General features: G+C 40.7%; 1 protein-coding gene across 4 annotated transcripts in view; it reads left to right on the forward strand.

Annotated features, from left to right (window-relative positions):
- Positions 1–16,700, forward strand: part of dscama (Down syndrome cell adhesion molecule a) — a 191,747-nt gene that overhangs the window by 118,963 nt on the left and 56,084 nt on the right. The gene's annotated exons all lie outside the window — the stretch shown is intronic.

Genomic DNA, 16,700 nt, shown 5'->3' on the forward strand with positions numbered 1-16,700 from the left:
AATTAAGATTTGAAAATGACAGATAACTCTCACCTAACCTAAGCACATAGGCAAAAGCGAGTTAAGTTTGATTTTTGTTTGTGACTGTTCACCAGTCCACAAAGTTGTCATTGTGCTTGCTCTAAGCTTTTTGTGTCAATAGGTGGGTTTCCATCCAATTTTATTAGAATTTTCAAGAAATGCAAAAATAAAACTCAATGTAAACGCTCAAAAAAGGGCCCAAAATTCGCCCAAAAAGTTTTTACACTTTTGCGCTGATATTGAAGCGAATCGAAAAAATAAAATTACGATTTTGGCTATGGAAACAGATTTTGCGAATAAACGCTGGCAAGACCGGAAACACGTTGCACGTTTTGACAGGATGTCACGTCACACATACATTTGTAGTCACAAAGCAATGTCGGATGAAAAAGTGAGGTATGTTTGGGGGGACGATGAAACAGATATCTTTTTGGAATTAATTAAAGAAGCGACTATTAATGCCATTTTAGATGGACACTACGGTTTTTCAAGGTAAATGCTAGTGTGGTGGATCTGGCATGCATAAAAACCTCCACTAAAGAAGGGAGCCGTTTACCCCGGCCAGGACAGGGCAAGCACAACCCCCAAGGGCTTCCCAACCCGACCCGCAGCCCAAGCCCAACGCAGCAGAACAGGGCACGGCAGGCCCACCAGGCACCTCACCGGCCCACAGCCCCCGCTTCCGCCACTCTCAGCCCCCCGCTTCCCCCACTCATGACAAGAAGGGGAAGGGGCGGCGGCATGGCAGCAGGGAGAGAGTGGAGGAGGAAGGATGATGAGGGAGAAGTGCCTGGGAGGCGGAGAAGGATGGGTGGGTTGGGGTGGGGGTGGGTGGATTGTCGACGAAGAGTGAGAGGCGGCAAGGGGGAGGGGAGAGGAAACCACGGGGCACTCCGGAGGTCCACCCGCCTAGAACCCCGTTGCCTGGCGCGGAGCGACGAACACCAGGGAGAGCACCCCAACGCAGCACCCCCCAAGAGACACAGGAAACGGCCAAGACGCAGCCGCCACCCAGCCGCCAACAGAGGGGCAGAGCCGCCCACGCGCCGCGAGGAGGAACAGCACCTAGAAAGTTAACCAACAAGCATGAAGTAATTCAGAATATTAACCCTTAGTGCCCAATGGAAGTTATTCTACGTAAGTAGACCATGTTTGTATAAATTATTATATAAGCAGAGATTTTTTACATTAAAATGTGATTTATGAGGAGGTTAGACCATTGGTCGATATTCAGAGTTTGTTAATTTTTCCAGTTAACAAGAATGAGTGCATAACCATAAAGCATTAAAATAAGTGTCGGCAGTGTTTTTTGAACACTTGAGACAAATGTTGGAGTCTGAGAGTCCCATTTTCTTCATCCTGTATTGAGTAATAATGTGTTCTATGAATCGTTTTATGTTGGATAACTTGTAAAATTGTATGTTTTGTCATTTTAAATGCGTTTTCACAAACTTGAATCCAGAAGTCAGATTCCGGCGCTATAGACAGGTCTGTCTCCCACTTTGAGATGGGTAAATCCATTTTTTCTGTGTACAAAAGTAACATGTATTTTTGAGAGTTTTTTTGTTGTTGTTGGAGAAAGCTCTGTAATATCTTTAGCAGGCAGTTGGAGCGTACCCCCAATTGTTATTTAATTATATTTTTAATTTGCATATGATGTATAAAAAAAAAATCGTTTTTATTTTGTATTTTTGGAGCAAGTTTGTATATGATATAAACATTATCTGAGAAAAGATGGTGGGGATGTGTAATTACTTTCTGCAGGTTTTTTTCAGAGATTATTCCCCACTGAAGACCCTCGAGTTCAATTGCAGCGCATTTAATTGTCTTCATGAAACCTGTAAACACAAAAATATGTCGCTACATACACTGTAGTGCCGTTGCAAATGAAAGTGCATCAAATTATTTATAACAACATTTAGACAAAAATAAGAATTAATGTTCACACTTGTGCATAAAGTATAATAAAACGAAACTTTCGGCATTCCTGCCTGATAATAAGCGAAGTGCACATCTCGGCGGCGCAGTACATTATGGGTAGGCCGGCTAACATATTTTCATTAAAAACTAATGGGATACAATGGAAGGAGCTCCTACTTTTCAGTTTGTTGTAAAACAAGTTTGAAATAAGATATCCACTTTGGCTGCGTTCACACTGCAGCTCAATTCCGATTTTTTCACAAGTATCAGATTTTTCATGCACCCGACCAGGGCCTCTTTCGTATGTGGATATAAATCGGATATGTATGCGATGCATCTGCACTGTGAATGCTCATCCGCACGCATCCGATTCATACGTCATCAAAAGCCTGATTTGTGCTCTGCGTGGGCGGGAGAGATTGCTTGGAAGGGAGACTACGTCTGTGAATATATACAAAGCTGTTTAAGTAACAGTGTTAAATTTTCATTTGTCTTTAATTTGATTAAATTGAAACATGAAGCATAAAGTTGACATGTGTTGCGATTGTAGAAATTCAGCCCTGCAGACGGTTCATGCGCGATGTCATCTTCGGTAGACCTCTCAATGAAATGAATAGGTCGAGGAGTGTCCCCTAATTTCCCCCAAATATTTCTATTAACTCTTCCAACCTTGCTACTCTGGCGACATGAGATGAAAAAAATAAGTCAGACGGATTTCTGTTGCTGTTTGTAAACAGCACGTTCAAAACTGGCGCACAAGGAAGGCGAGGACAGCAGCTAAACAGAAGCGAGCGTGAAAACAGTCCACCAACCAGGAGCGCAGGCGTTTTTGTATTATGACATATTTGTGACTGTGTCCTTTGTGTTGCAACTGCCTGATGTAATCAGCAGCCTATGAGAGACCCATCACTATTGATCACCAACTCAGATGCTTCGGCTATCCACGGCTAGTAAGAAGCCTTTTTTACAACAAATATCTTACATTTGGTGTCAGAAATTGGATCGTCGCTGCCAATATGAGCACACACCATAACAGCGATGGAGCCTAAAAGAAGGCAGATGTGGTCATACCAGAGGAACAGCCTTGTGGTGAAGGATTCTGAATCCATCTCATTTGTTGATCACCAACTCAGATACCACGGCCACCCACGGCTAGTAAGAGGCCATTTTTACAAGAACAAAAGTCTTACAGTTGCATTCTGTGCTGTTGACAAAGTGAGCTTCAAAACACTACCAGTACGTTAAACTCAATAAACTACAACAAAAATATATGATCGCAGCACATTCAAGCGCAAAGAGAAAGACCCACAGGGCATTTAATGATTATATTTCGAATTGGTCTACATTGTAAATGTCAAGATTGTCCTGACATTATTAACCCTTAAATATGTCAGGCCAAAACCTACGACGGCATATTAGGGCCATGTATAAATATACAGGTAGTCCTCAACTTACGAACATAATGGGTTCCGAGAGGTTGTTTGTAAGTCAAATTTGTTTGTATATTGAATCACATTTAAAATTAAATATTATCAAATTATTTTTTTAATAAAATAATAAAAATATGTAAAACAAACCAAAAAAAAATATTTATCTTATGTATACTTTCTATACAATACATAAATTAAATTAAAAAAACATATATTTAATTAAATCATCCATCCCTCCATTATCTGAACCACTTTTCCTCACAGTACATTACATTTTTACACAGTACACTGCAATAAAAACAAAATAAATATGATTAACTGTACATAGATGGTGGAGGAGTTATTGAGTTGAGTTTACGTGAGGCTTAAGTGGAATGCATTACGTATGTTAAATGTTATGTTGTTAAATGTTATGTATTTAAATGTACAAATGATTATTTTACTATTGCTATGGGGTATACGCCACGGAGGAGGCGAAAATTCCGACCTCCGTGTTTTCACACATCGGCTTTGTTTCCGGTTCCGGTTTGCGATGTGTGGGCCGCGTCCCAGTACTTGCGCTTCTATGGCAAGCCCTTTTTCCATATCCTTGATATCAGACAGTAGTGTTTCTCACTATTTCAGTCTTTGTCAGCACTAGTTGGACAATATTTACACTGGCTATGCACTTTGTTATACTAGTTGCACAGAAACTCTGACTAGTCACTCGTTTTCAGCAACGTGTTAATTAGTCAAACGTGAATTCTTCTCACTAGTGACATGTGTCATATGATTTCCTTGCACTAGTTAGGTTGTGAGAGCTGAAACACCGACTAGTTAACTAGTGAAAGACAAAACACTGATAAGTTAACTAGTGAACGGCTCTTGAAGTCTACATGTTGAACTAGTGACACGCAAATGTTTTACTAGTTAACTAGGGATGCCCCAAATATCCACTAGTTACACTAGTGAGACATTAGTGAGGTACAAAACGTTCACTAGTAGAACTAGTGGATGCCAACATGCTCACTAGTCAACTAGTTACACCCCAAAAAAATACTGAGGAGGTGGGGCAGACGTGCATCCAGGATTCCTATTGGCTCTGCAGTTAAAATACACCAATCAAGATTCAGATTTTGTCATTATCCCACCCCCTTTAATTATCTGTTTTACACTAGTTTACAATTTGTCCTGAGGAATTGGAGCTCGTTAACAAGTGTTGTTCTGTCAAATCTTGTACAAATTTAGTTATTGGTCTGACTTGTGAAAGAAAATACTAGTTAACTAGTTAAATAAACATCAGTGTCACTAGTTAACTAGTGACTCAGTCTGGATGTAACTAGCTTGCAAGAGAGAAACCAAGTGATTCACTAGTTAACAAGTGAGGTCAGAACGAGCCCAACTAGTGCCACAAGTGGGTATATTTGTATTTACTAGTTCACGAGATAAAACTTTGTACCTTACTAGTCACCTAGTAAGGTTGGGAAGATCCCAACTAGTGTAACTAGTGGACATTCTATGCCTTCCTAGTTAACTAGTAATCGATTTTAAACCTTACAAGTGAACCACTAATGTAAGAAAAAACGCAACTGATGATACCAGTGGACATTCGGCCCTTACACGTCAACATGCAAAATGCACGTCAACATGCAAAATGCAACTATAGACGTTCACTAGTGGACTGCATGCAAATGAAGCAGGCGGGACAAGAACTTTAATTGCTCAATATTCAAATATTTCTAAAACTTTCTAAACAGATGGACAAATAATGTGCAAAATATTTGCTCATAATTAATTCCAAAATATAAAATGTATTACGTAAAACCACATACTACCTTTTGTTTCCAATGCAAATCTTTTGTTTTCCAGTGCTCTCTCACTTAAAAAAAAAGACCATAAAAATTAACTCACTCAAAATGTTAATATTATTGGGGTACTTACTATGTTTGTGCTGCATATTACAAATATGCAAAAAATAAATGGGGCTAGTCATGTACTATAGGGCAGTGTAAACGGTGTAAGCACAACTAAAGGCCTCATTATACTTATGCATCAGGCTACGGTGGAGACGTTACGGGGCGCCCCGCTCGTGCGTTTGCCTTCATACTTGTGCGCAATACACATCACAATACAAATCAGGTTCTGCTAAACTTTCACTCCAAGTCAGGTTATCGCTACAGCTGCTATTGGCTAGGGCGCCACAAAGTAGAGATTCTCTGCATTTTATGACAAATTCAGGAAGTTGTTTTTTGTTTCAGGAACAAGAAACAAAGGGGGGATAGTTGGCTCATAACCATTTATTTAATTATTTAATTCAATATAATTATTTAATGCCAATTTGTTTCTGTCTGCTGTAACTCGACAAAACACAACACCTCTGTGCTGCAAACACAGTTGTTGTTTTTTTCGTCAGACACACAATCACACACAAACGTGGTCTCTCGGGCGAGAGCTTACAAACGCAGTTGCCTTCATGGAAGAGGGGAGGAAAAAAACTAAACAAACCTGAGTACGGCATCCAACGGACCAATCACGACCAATTACGACCTGCCATCTACGGCGTACAAGATTTGGAGACGAGTGCAACTGTGCGCAGCACCCGCCATGAGCTATGCAGTACTTCTGCGCTCCAGTTTACAACAGACAGGATGCTGTGTGTGACGTAGTTCATCCCCGAAGCCGATGTGGCACATATTTCAGCGCGAAAAAGTTCTAATTGTTCAACTTGAATTGAACAACGAATGTACAGATTTCGCCGTGCCGCACCACCTAGAAACCCCCTCTCCCACTAACGCCCCCTCATTTATAATAAATGTAAAACATCAAGCTAACTACTTCGCAGATTTCATTTATTGCGGGTATTTTTTGGAACCTAACCCCAGCGGAAAACGAGGGAACACTGTACATTGACTACAATACAGTCGCACCACCTGAAACACTTCCCCCGCTTTTGGTGACTTGTTGTCACTCGTGTATGTAAATCTGACGTTAGTAGAATGTTTTCTTTTTGGAGATGCGTGTGTGGCAGCCTGGCAGGTTATTTAACATGGGATTTTGATAGTTACCGTCATATTTTCGGGAGTGAAGCACCATACTGGATCCTTCTGGTCCCAAATCTTTAACCGGTACGCAGTACCAGACCGTTCGGGCACCATTTCTCCCCTGGGTTGCATTAAAGCAAAAATGTGGCAGCGCTCAAACAACATAACTCAGTCCTATGTTCAGTCTGTCCACTTTTCTAGCGTGTTTGGTCTGCAGGTGTGTCCGTAATCCCTCTGGTGCAATCTGTGCTGCTCTCATGGAAGCAAGTTGTTGTGATGCGCGTGTTGCCCTTACCGGTGTCCATTGCTCTCTATAGTAATCTCAATCTCCCCTCACCTGTTGTGTGTTACTGTGCAGAAGGCATATAAACCCCAAAAAGCTTTCTGTTTCTTAATAGACGCAATGTTGAGCCAGTAAGGCTTGCTTAACAGTCTGCAATATTGGTGCTGTTATAGCCGGCACACATGGTTTATATGTTGTTTATCCAGGACACCATTTGAGTGGCTACTTAAGAGGCTTAGGAGGCCAATTAGGGAGGCACACAAGCTGACGCATGCTAAAGTACTCACGTGACGGATGGTATGATCTTCACTTTGTATCATTGGTTGTCCAAATGTAGCTTTTGAGTAAACAAACTAAAGAATGTGTTGTATATTTTTAATGATACTCACTGAGATAAATCTGGTGAAGGTCGTGTAACACAGGTGAGCAAACAAAGCTTACAGACACAAAGGACTGTGCATATGAATACAAAGCCATAATGTAAAGGTATACTGATACACAGAAGCAATTACAAAAGAATAATGGGCCAGCAGCATGATGCAGTGGTTTAGATAGATTCCACTTTTCTACTCCTGGTAAATGAATTGCAGCTATTGTAGTACCCTAGCTTGGCACTTTCATTGTTATGAATGGTTGTTCCTAGGCTAATGTCTCATTGTAATATGCCATGCATCATCTTGTATGGACTTTAAAACTGCACTAACATGCAGTAGAGTACTCCCAAGTATCAAACAACATTTTATGTACATAATAATCCATTACTGAATGCAGGTGGAAGCAAACGATTTTCATGTGCTTAACCGTCAAGCATCCTTACCTCCAAAATAGATGCAATTCAGGCAATCATTACCAATCCACAGTGGATGCTATCAGAGTCAGTCAACAGCCACTCAGTGTTTATCATTGCCAATTAAGATCAATCAAGCCAATTAGGCATCATAATGTCTGGAGACACGGGAAACGAGGCCAGAGAACATAATGAGGTGTATATGAGAAGTGCTAAATGGCCTTTTGGTCACTAAACAGCACTGTTCAAACAAGCATAAGGAAGTCTCTCTCCCTGATTTGTATCTCTTTCATCATCTTTACTCATCTGCATCCAACACAAGCCCCCTCTCAGCTCCCCACCCAGTCTCCAGGCATACATTTGTTCTTGTGCTCCATATCCAAGCCAATTGTGCAGCTAAGGGAATTATTTCACTACATTGCAGTCGCCCAGTGAACTAGTCATCTCTGTGCAATTGCCAGAGCGCTCCTCTTTCACCCCCCAAACCGCCACCCACCCCACATCTTGGCTGGCGCATCCCCAGCAACCACTTACAACGGGGCGTGGAGCTATACTTGTCATCTCTTGCCTGGCTCTCATAGCCACGTGGAGCCAGAGTGCCCCGTGGCCAACATTGGCCTGTGAGGCAGCTAGTAACACAGTCCTGTTCAGTATATACACTAATGAAGACATTATAACTGAAATCTTTTTCAAGCTGATAATAGTGTCCTTAAAGCCCTATATAGCCCGAACCATGAAATATATTATTATTATTACTATCATTATTATTATATAATTCAGATTCTTTGTAAAAAATAGTATTTATTGGTCCTTTTGAACAAAGTTTTTTATTTTATTTTATTTTTTAGAAAATCAACTTCCACATATGACTTTTGACTTGTGTCATATTTGATACATCCTTTGATACATCCGGCCACAACGCTTTAAATTCATACATTTATAACTGTCAAAAATATGATGATAAACAGACAATCAAACATATTAGTATTTCCACAAATTCAAAAACCTGCAGGACTCCCGCCCTCGAGGACTGAGTGTGTCCACCCCTGCCCTATGAGGACAAGTCGGAGAACCTAAAATGGTTCCAACAAGCACTTTTACTTGTAAGAGTGTATTTTGGTGGATTAGATTGAGGTGCAGGCAGACAGATTTGGCGCTCGGCGGACGTTTGTGGTTTGCTATCTCTTTGATTCATAAAAATGACAACAATGTGGGACAATCCATATGAATCAGTCTAGAAATCAATTAATACAATGAATTATAATTTGTCACGTGCGGCCGACTACATCATCCACAAGGAGAGATCTTGAAGTTTACTTGCCAATGTCCTGCATGGACGCCAGCGACTCTATTTCTGTTTCTGCAAGCCCGGCGTACTCGGGAATACTGCAAATGAGGGGTGTTGCTATAATTGACCAGGAAAAGCCTAGGTTTCATCCCACAACAGCGCACAATGGCACAAATGCCCTTTTACGCCCAATTTTACCTGTGCAAAGTCTACGAAAATACCAAATGAAAGACAACTCCATCTTTTGCACATAGCTAGACTTGCGCTTGGAAGGAAAATAGGGTCCTACAAGTCTACACGTTCACAAATAATACAAGTTTTTGTTAGAACAACGTTGTTGACTATTGAGGGTACCAATTTAAATAATTCATCATGAACTCTAAATGGAACTGTTAACAACCTCTATATAAATGAGCAGCTGGCTCTCAGTATTATATTGTTTTGAATTTCTTGACAATAATGGCTTTCCCAGTCTTGGCTGGTCTTAATCTTCATGCTTTGTATTGTACTGGCAATTACTTTGTACTACAATACAGTATTAGATTACAAAAATATTTAAGTAACTATTAACAATGAGACAATATAATTGTAAAAAATAAAAAAATACATAGAAAACTATTCAAAATCATAAATGAATCAATATGTATTACATAGGAAGATGCATGCATACTGATGATATATTATTATTATTAATATAATTATGTATATTCAGCTACACATAATATTTAATCACAATTCATCACATCTCACATTTTGGATTATTCCTGCATTGTACCATTCAGGGCATGATTGTGTAATCATCATTATGCTGGGAACGTTTATGTCAGGTCCATGTTCTGTTGGCTACTCAAAATGCTCTTTTCACTAAGCGCAGAGGCAGGAGCATGCATGAGCGGGAGGAGAGGAGAGAGACTGTCCAATCCTGGTTGGCATGGTAACCTGGCCAGGTGAAAGGAAGCCTGGGAGGAGGGGGAGAAGAGAGTAGAAGGAGGTGGGGCGGGGTGCTTTTGTCTCATGAGAGTAGCCTTTCAACAACTATGTCCTACAATCCCCTGTAGGCTTAATGGATCATTACTGCATTCTGGGTTGCTGAGAAGAAGCAGGGTGCTTGTCACCAAGACACAAACACATTGTAAATATACTTTTCCCCCTTTTCTGAGAGGGAAGTATGAGTATAGTTCAATTACACATGCAACACTACTCAATAAATGATGAGGGGGGAGTAATTTCTGTCTGTCATTTCTTTTTGCTTTAATCAATCAATCAATCAACTTTATTCAGCAGACTCAAGGGCCATAAAAACATACAATACACAATAAAAAAATAATGACGACATGTCATTTATTCATTCATTTAATGTCCTTAAAATACATTTTACATTTTCAGAGGTTAACGTGGGCATACAGTTGTGCATCTGTCACTTGAAAATGATTGTAAACCTGGTCCTACTCTAAATGGAGTCAAATTTACTCAGAATTTACTGTGTACGTTTGCGCAAAAACCACTGGCGCACCGGAGCGCAATCTGTTTGGCAGAGCAGTTAGTGCTGTATTATCCCGTTTGCGCGTGTTTAGTGGATTATACGCTTCTGGATTGTTCCATTTATACCGGCTAGCTCCGCGCAAAAGCTACGCAAACCTTTAGTGGATCTGTCTCATACTACTAAGATGCAAATGGACATTCAGGTTAATTATCTTATAATAAGAATAAAAATAATGCATTATATTTATGGGTGCCTTTCTAGACACTCAAGGACACCGTACAATTTTAAAAAGGATTTAATTAAAAGCACTGTTTAAAGAAAAAAGGATGGGGGGGTGCGAGGTGGACTGGAGGCAGTGCAAAGCGGCATTAAGTTGGGTAGGCAGTTTTAAACAAGTGTGTTTTGAGTTGTGATTTCAATTGTGGGAAAGAGTTTACGTTTCTGAGTTGTGGCGGTGAGTTCCATAGGCGGGGAGCACAGCGGCTGAATGCTCTGCTCCCCATGGTGGTGAGAAGAGTGGGGCGGAGAGACAGGTAAATGGAGGAAGATGACCTAAGGGTGCAGGAAGGAGTGTGTACTTGCAGAAGATTGGATAGGTACGGGGGAACGAGGTGATGGATGGCCTTGAATGCTAACAGAGGGATTTGAATTGGATGCAAAACTGGACCAGTGGATCTGGTGGAGGACAGGGATGATGTGTTGGGTGGAGGGAGTTTGAGTTATGATGCGGGCAGCTAAATTCTGGACCAACTGGAGTTTATGGAGATATTTGTGAGGGAGGCCGAAAAGGAGAAAATTACAGTAATCAAGACGGGAGGTGACAAGACTGTGAACCAGAAAGTCAACTCATTATGTCAGAATGTATTGCATATAGAGTATATAGCAGGGGTCACCAAGGACCATATGAGTAGCCCGGGGGCCTGTTCTAAAAAAAAGTTTCCTAATAATGTTGTAGAACTGTATTTGAAAATGCAAACATTTGTAGACATTTATAGGTATAAAATACTGTATTTCATACTGACATTTATCTTTTTCCTACTTTGTTAAATCATTACTATGGGAAATCATCAGTGTCTTCACATAGATGAGTATCATTATATACTCATAATAACCAGAGGTGGCAAATCCAGGTCCAGAAAGTAAAAACCCTGCTACAGTTTGGCTTTAACCATTGATGCTAGCTAGCTAGCTCTCTAGCAGGTAAACAAGTACCATGGGAGCTAGCTAGGGAGCTAGCTCGCTAGCACCTGGGGCTAAAGCCAAACTGTGACCGGGTTTTTACCTTCTGGACCTGGATTTGCCACCTCTGATAATAACTGAATTAAAGGTAATTTGAGTAAATTGTTATTTCAGGAGTGCATATGTAACTGGTAGCCCATCACATTAATTAGCAACCATGTAGCAGCTCTGTTTCAAAAAGTTTGGTGATCTCAGGTATATAGTATGCAGTATTTTTTGGCCTACTATTTAAACAGATTATAAAATATCATGCAGATTTAATAGATTTCTCCGCTACATCCTAGACGCTGACACCATTTGATATTTACAGTTCAGGGGTCTTATTTCCACTACACAGCTAAGCTTTTTTAATCGTTGGTGTTTGTCACTTCACGGAGTGTTCCAGACTGCCAGGAGTGTCAACAACATCACCAAGTGCTTCCACTTACAAGGCAAAATGAGAGTATCTGTGCTCTAAAATGATAACGTTTACATAGAATCTTAGCTGTTATATTTTCCTCTCTCTTTTTTCTTATGTGCCTCACAAAAAATTTATACTCATGTCATGCAAAATAAATCAACGCTTTTTTCTGTAGACGAGCCCCAAATGGCTGTAGAGTAAATAAGAGATGAGGCTTAAATGTTTGCAACCTCTTGCCTGACACTTCTCATCACATCACTGGAGTCACACTTTGTGTGTGTGTGTGTGTGCGTGTGTGTGTGTGTGTGTGTGTGTGTGTGTGCGTGCGTGCGTGCGTGCGTGCGTGCGTGCGTGTGTGTGTGTGCGCGCGTGTGCGTGCGTCATAGAGCTGCTGTGCTTTCTGGGAAATATCATCTGCAACGTGTATTTGGTGTGATGTCTTCGGAGAGTTCATTGTACCTTTTAGGCGCCTCACATGCATAAAACATGCCAACACCTCTTGTTACATTTAATTCTTGCTCTAAGAAAAATTGCTTATTCAGCTAATCAACATTACATTGAAAATGGTTTTATGTGTATTGCTCTATCCCCCCAAAAAACTGTTAGTATTAAAAAAATTCTAATTCTAGATTTTTAAGAAAAACATGCATTTATTCACTACGGTCACACATACAGAATCACAATACTGTCTACCTAACTATCATACGGTGAAGAAAATAAAAATAAAAGTAAACTAATAGAAATAAGAAAGGAACAATTTAACGAGGTAGAAAGGAAAGGTTTGATTTGCCAAACTGTGAGATGTTTGAAATGGAAGTTGCACCAGCGATATGTCAAATTGGTCATGAGACGTGCAACTTACTGGAGTGAGGTTGGTCCGGAGGGAAGGTCGGTTAAAGAAAGAAGAAAAGGAAAAACTGCTCCAAAAAAAACAAGGCAAAAACAAAAATTACGAAAAATTGTTCAGCCGTCGGACGCGCGCGACACAGCTCGACTCAGGTGCGTTTCGGGACTTCAGCCGGATTTGTCCTCTCGGCGCGCGGGGAGATCCGCATCTCAGCTGGCCAATCACCTGAAGCCAAGATTCGCTGCGTGTCTGTGTCCCGAGGGAGATCAACCGTTGAACCCACTCTCGCCACGATGGGACTCGGAGAGCAGGTGCGGTGGGTGGGGCAAGCACACCAAAAAAAAAAGAAAATATGAAAACAACAAACAAAAAGGATGTAGCCGTCTGACCATGCGGACGCGTGCCGGCTTCTTTACACTGTGCCTTCAAGCACGATCGCCAAGTTCAAGACACTTGGTTGTTTCTTGGACCTAAAGTGCCGCGTGGGAAGTCCTTTTGTCTGTTCTGGGCCAGACGGACAGGAAAAAAAGGGTGGAAGATAACAGGAACAGCGGCAGAAGAAGAGAGAGTGAGCAATAGCCCGCACCCGCTTTTTTAAAGTTGTGGGGCGTGTTCAGGAAAGGAGAACCGCCCCTCCTTTGACTCGACTCAACTCCAAGACTTTTTAAATTCCAAATTATTTAAAGAAATAACTAATAATTAAAATTTGGTTAGGCTGGCAAGCCAAGTTCTTCCGAGCAAAACATGTTATCGTTACACATATCGACTAATCCTGCGGCACGAGGTAATTTCGTTCTTTGCAGAGTAACTAAAAACTCTCTTGAGGTTGAAATACATATGACATTCTTTTCCAAACACAAACAAAACATGCATGGTGTAAAACATTCAGTTGTGCATACATTCACTTGTATGTGATTAATTTTTTTTTAGATGAAATGTGTAAGATTGCTTTGTGGGTCATAGGTGTTCCAAGTAAGAGCAGTTTTAATTGTCCCCACTTGAAGGCGCTGTGGTCACATGTAACTTTCAAGAACGCTGAAATGTGACCACCTGGGTTCAACTGAACATCTGGTGTGGGGTTTATCTGTTGTGTTAATCTCCCAACTCAACAGGGGAGAGGATGGAGCCCCCGATAAGACACTTTAGTACCATAAACTAGTGGTTCTGGCGGGTGAACTGTAAACATTAACATCCTGATGACATGGGCGATGGTTGACTTGAAAAGGGTGGAAGGCCCTTTTGGCCTAGTCTGGGGAGGCTGAAAAAGGAGGAGAGTTGCTATCTCTCACCCCAACCTCCAGGTTGACCTCGTGCATATTTCCAAGAGTGAAATATTTGAGGAAAAGAGAATAAAAATTTTTTTGAGGATGAGGATTGAGGATTTTTGACTGGCAGTATTTGTTACATTATTTTTAAAAACAGGTTCCTCAGAAGCCCATAGTTTTGGGTAGGGCCTCTGCCATTCATGAAGAACCTTTAGTTCTAAGAGTGTATGGTGCCTGATGTTAACGTTTCATTGTGGCTAACCATCGTCCATTGAAGGATTATATTTAAGTTTTGTAATCTTTTGCGTGTCCAAATAAATCAAAGATGAGATTCCTGTGAAACGGGTCCTTGCAAGGAGAATTTATTACAGAGATCTCTGGTCACACAATTGAATACCACCTCAGCAGTGTCATCCAAGAATGTGTGTCCCTCCCCCCAGGAGACACAGCCCTTTATTACAATCCGAGTTTGTACAGAAAAACGCCTCTTCTCCTCCCATCGAACACGAAAAACAGATTACATTCTCAAAATATGCTATGTTTATCTTTCACGTGAGAACAAAACAGAATCTCAATATGCCTGCTTGCACTTTCTTCATATTTTAGACAAAACATGCTCTCAGTGTGCCATCTTAAACTTTCTTTCCAAAACAGAATCTCAATATGCCAGTTTGCACTTCCTCAAGAAGGACAAGGGAAAAGGAATTTAGACGAAAACAAGATAACAGATAGGTTAAGGTCGAGTTTTATTGAGTTTAACATTATTTCACCTACTCTACACATCTATAACTAAATTCAAAATGGTTAAAAATATAAAATAAAGAATTAAAAATGTTAACATTCGTCCTGTTGGGCTTGAAAAAGCCCAAAAACTAAACATTTTTACCAAAAGATTCCAGCGGGATCTTCATCGTTGCAACATTAAAATAAGAGCAAATGAAAACATTCTTTTAGCAGGAGAGGAGGTCAGTCATATGTCAAAAACAATGTGATTCATTAAAAGATTTTTCAGTGATCATATATGAACATGATTGTGTTGTAGTTATGTTCAAAGGTGTGGCGAGGGGATCCCAGAAATACCAGATTGGCATGACAGTCAATATGAGAAAGAGTGTCATGATGTAACCGCAAATGAAGACGCAACTGAAGACGTAACTGAAGACGTAACTGAAGACGTGTTGTCGCTTTGAGTGATGAAGTTCTTTGTTGAATGAGAAGGACGTTTGTCAGTTCCGTTTTTGTTCTTGCGTTTGTTTTTTGTTTTTGAAGAGGGTCCTTCAGCTTCTTTTAGAACCCTCGTCAACTGCCAGAGATGCAAGGATTGATCACCGGGATTTGTCTTCCCAAGGTGTGACTCAACCTTTGTGGAATGTTGCCCGGAAAAGGACACGTGCCTCCAATCTCCATTGAGTGATGTCCTCAGCGATACTCAATCTCCATTGAGTGATGTCCTCAGCGAGACTCAATCTCCATTGAGTGATGTCCTCAGCGAGACTCAATCTCCATTGAGTGATGTCCTCAGCGAGACTCAATCTCCATTGAGTGATGTCCTCAGCGAGACTCAATCTCCATTGAGTGATGTCCTCAGCGAGAGCAGCTCGTCAGGTGGACACTGGAAGCAGGCATGGTTTTCCAGTTGAGTCGTCAGGTGGTTTCCTGCTGGTGGGGGTTGAGCAGGAGGCGGACCCAGCGGGTCTGATAGGCAAGATGTGTTCCCAGTGAACTGGACCAGATTGACCTCTCCGTCACCCCATCTGGGTGCAGGACATTTTCATTTAGTCACTTATAAACATACATATTCACAATTCCTTCTTTTTGAAAGAGCATCTGGTAGTTTTTGTTAGTTTGGAGTTCTGTAAGTAAGTTCTGTAGGTCCGTCCTGGGGAAAAATTCAGTTTTTTGTGACATTCAATCAGAATCCAGCCTTTGGCTGAGTTTAATGACCCAAGCACATTTATTAATGCAACAATGAAAATCTTATAGCCAATTCAAATCTGATGAGGCCAATTTTGTCTACAGCTTATAAATGGATTCTAGTGTCTGATCAAATTTTCCTAGGAAACCCATATGATGGTATATAATGATTAATCAAATGTTTTACCATGATATTTACTGTTATAGATATGGTATGAATGTGCTTCCAGCCATAAAATAAATGCAACTATCAGCAGCAAGTAAAACCCATAAAAATAACATCTGACCCCCCAGAGCTGCTCACGTCCGGCCGGAACCGTGAGCACCCCGGGGAGAGATCCTTGAATTGTTTCGGAAATAGAACATATTCACCTTATTTCCTCCATGAATGTCGTCTTTGCCAAAACTTACTCTCCTCCATGGTCAAAGTCCGATCACCAATCATCAATTGTCCTCCTGTGAATTCATTCATTCTCACGGACTATATAATTATCACATTGAGACTAACTTATAGTTCTATATTTATTTAATTCAACATGGACTGTTAATGTGCATATCTTCCTTCGCGACGATACACACAGACAGACCAGTAATTCCCCCATCTGAAAAAAGATAGACTCAGATCATTTTTCAGACCAGTATATAAAAATCTGCAGCAGTAAACAAATGGTTGCTTTAAAAAGAGGGGCAAAATTTTTAAAATTTAACCAGCAAATTTGCCATAAGTGTTTCATATCAATGAGTCCCAACTCAGTTAAAATTACAAAAGAGAAATGGGCAAAATATTAGAAGACCAAATTCAA

This window comes from Vanacampus margaritifer, chromosome 16, assembly GCF_051991255.1.
Source record: "Vanacampus margaritifer isolate UIUO_Vmar chromosome 16, RoL_Vmar_1.0, whole genome shotgun sequence".
Taxonomy (NCBI): Eukaryota; Metazoa; Chordata; class Actinopteri; order Syngnathiformes; family Syngnathidae; genus Vanacampus; species Vanacampus margaritifer.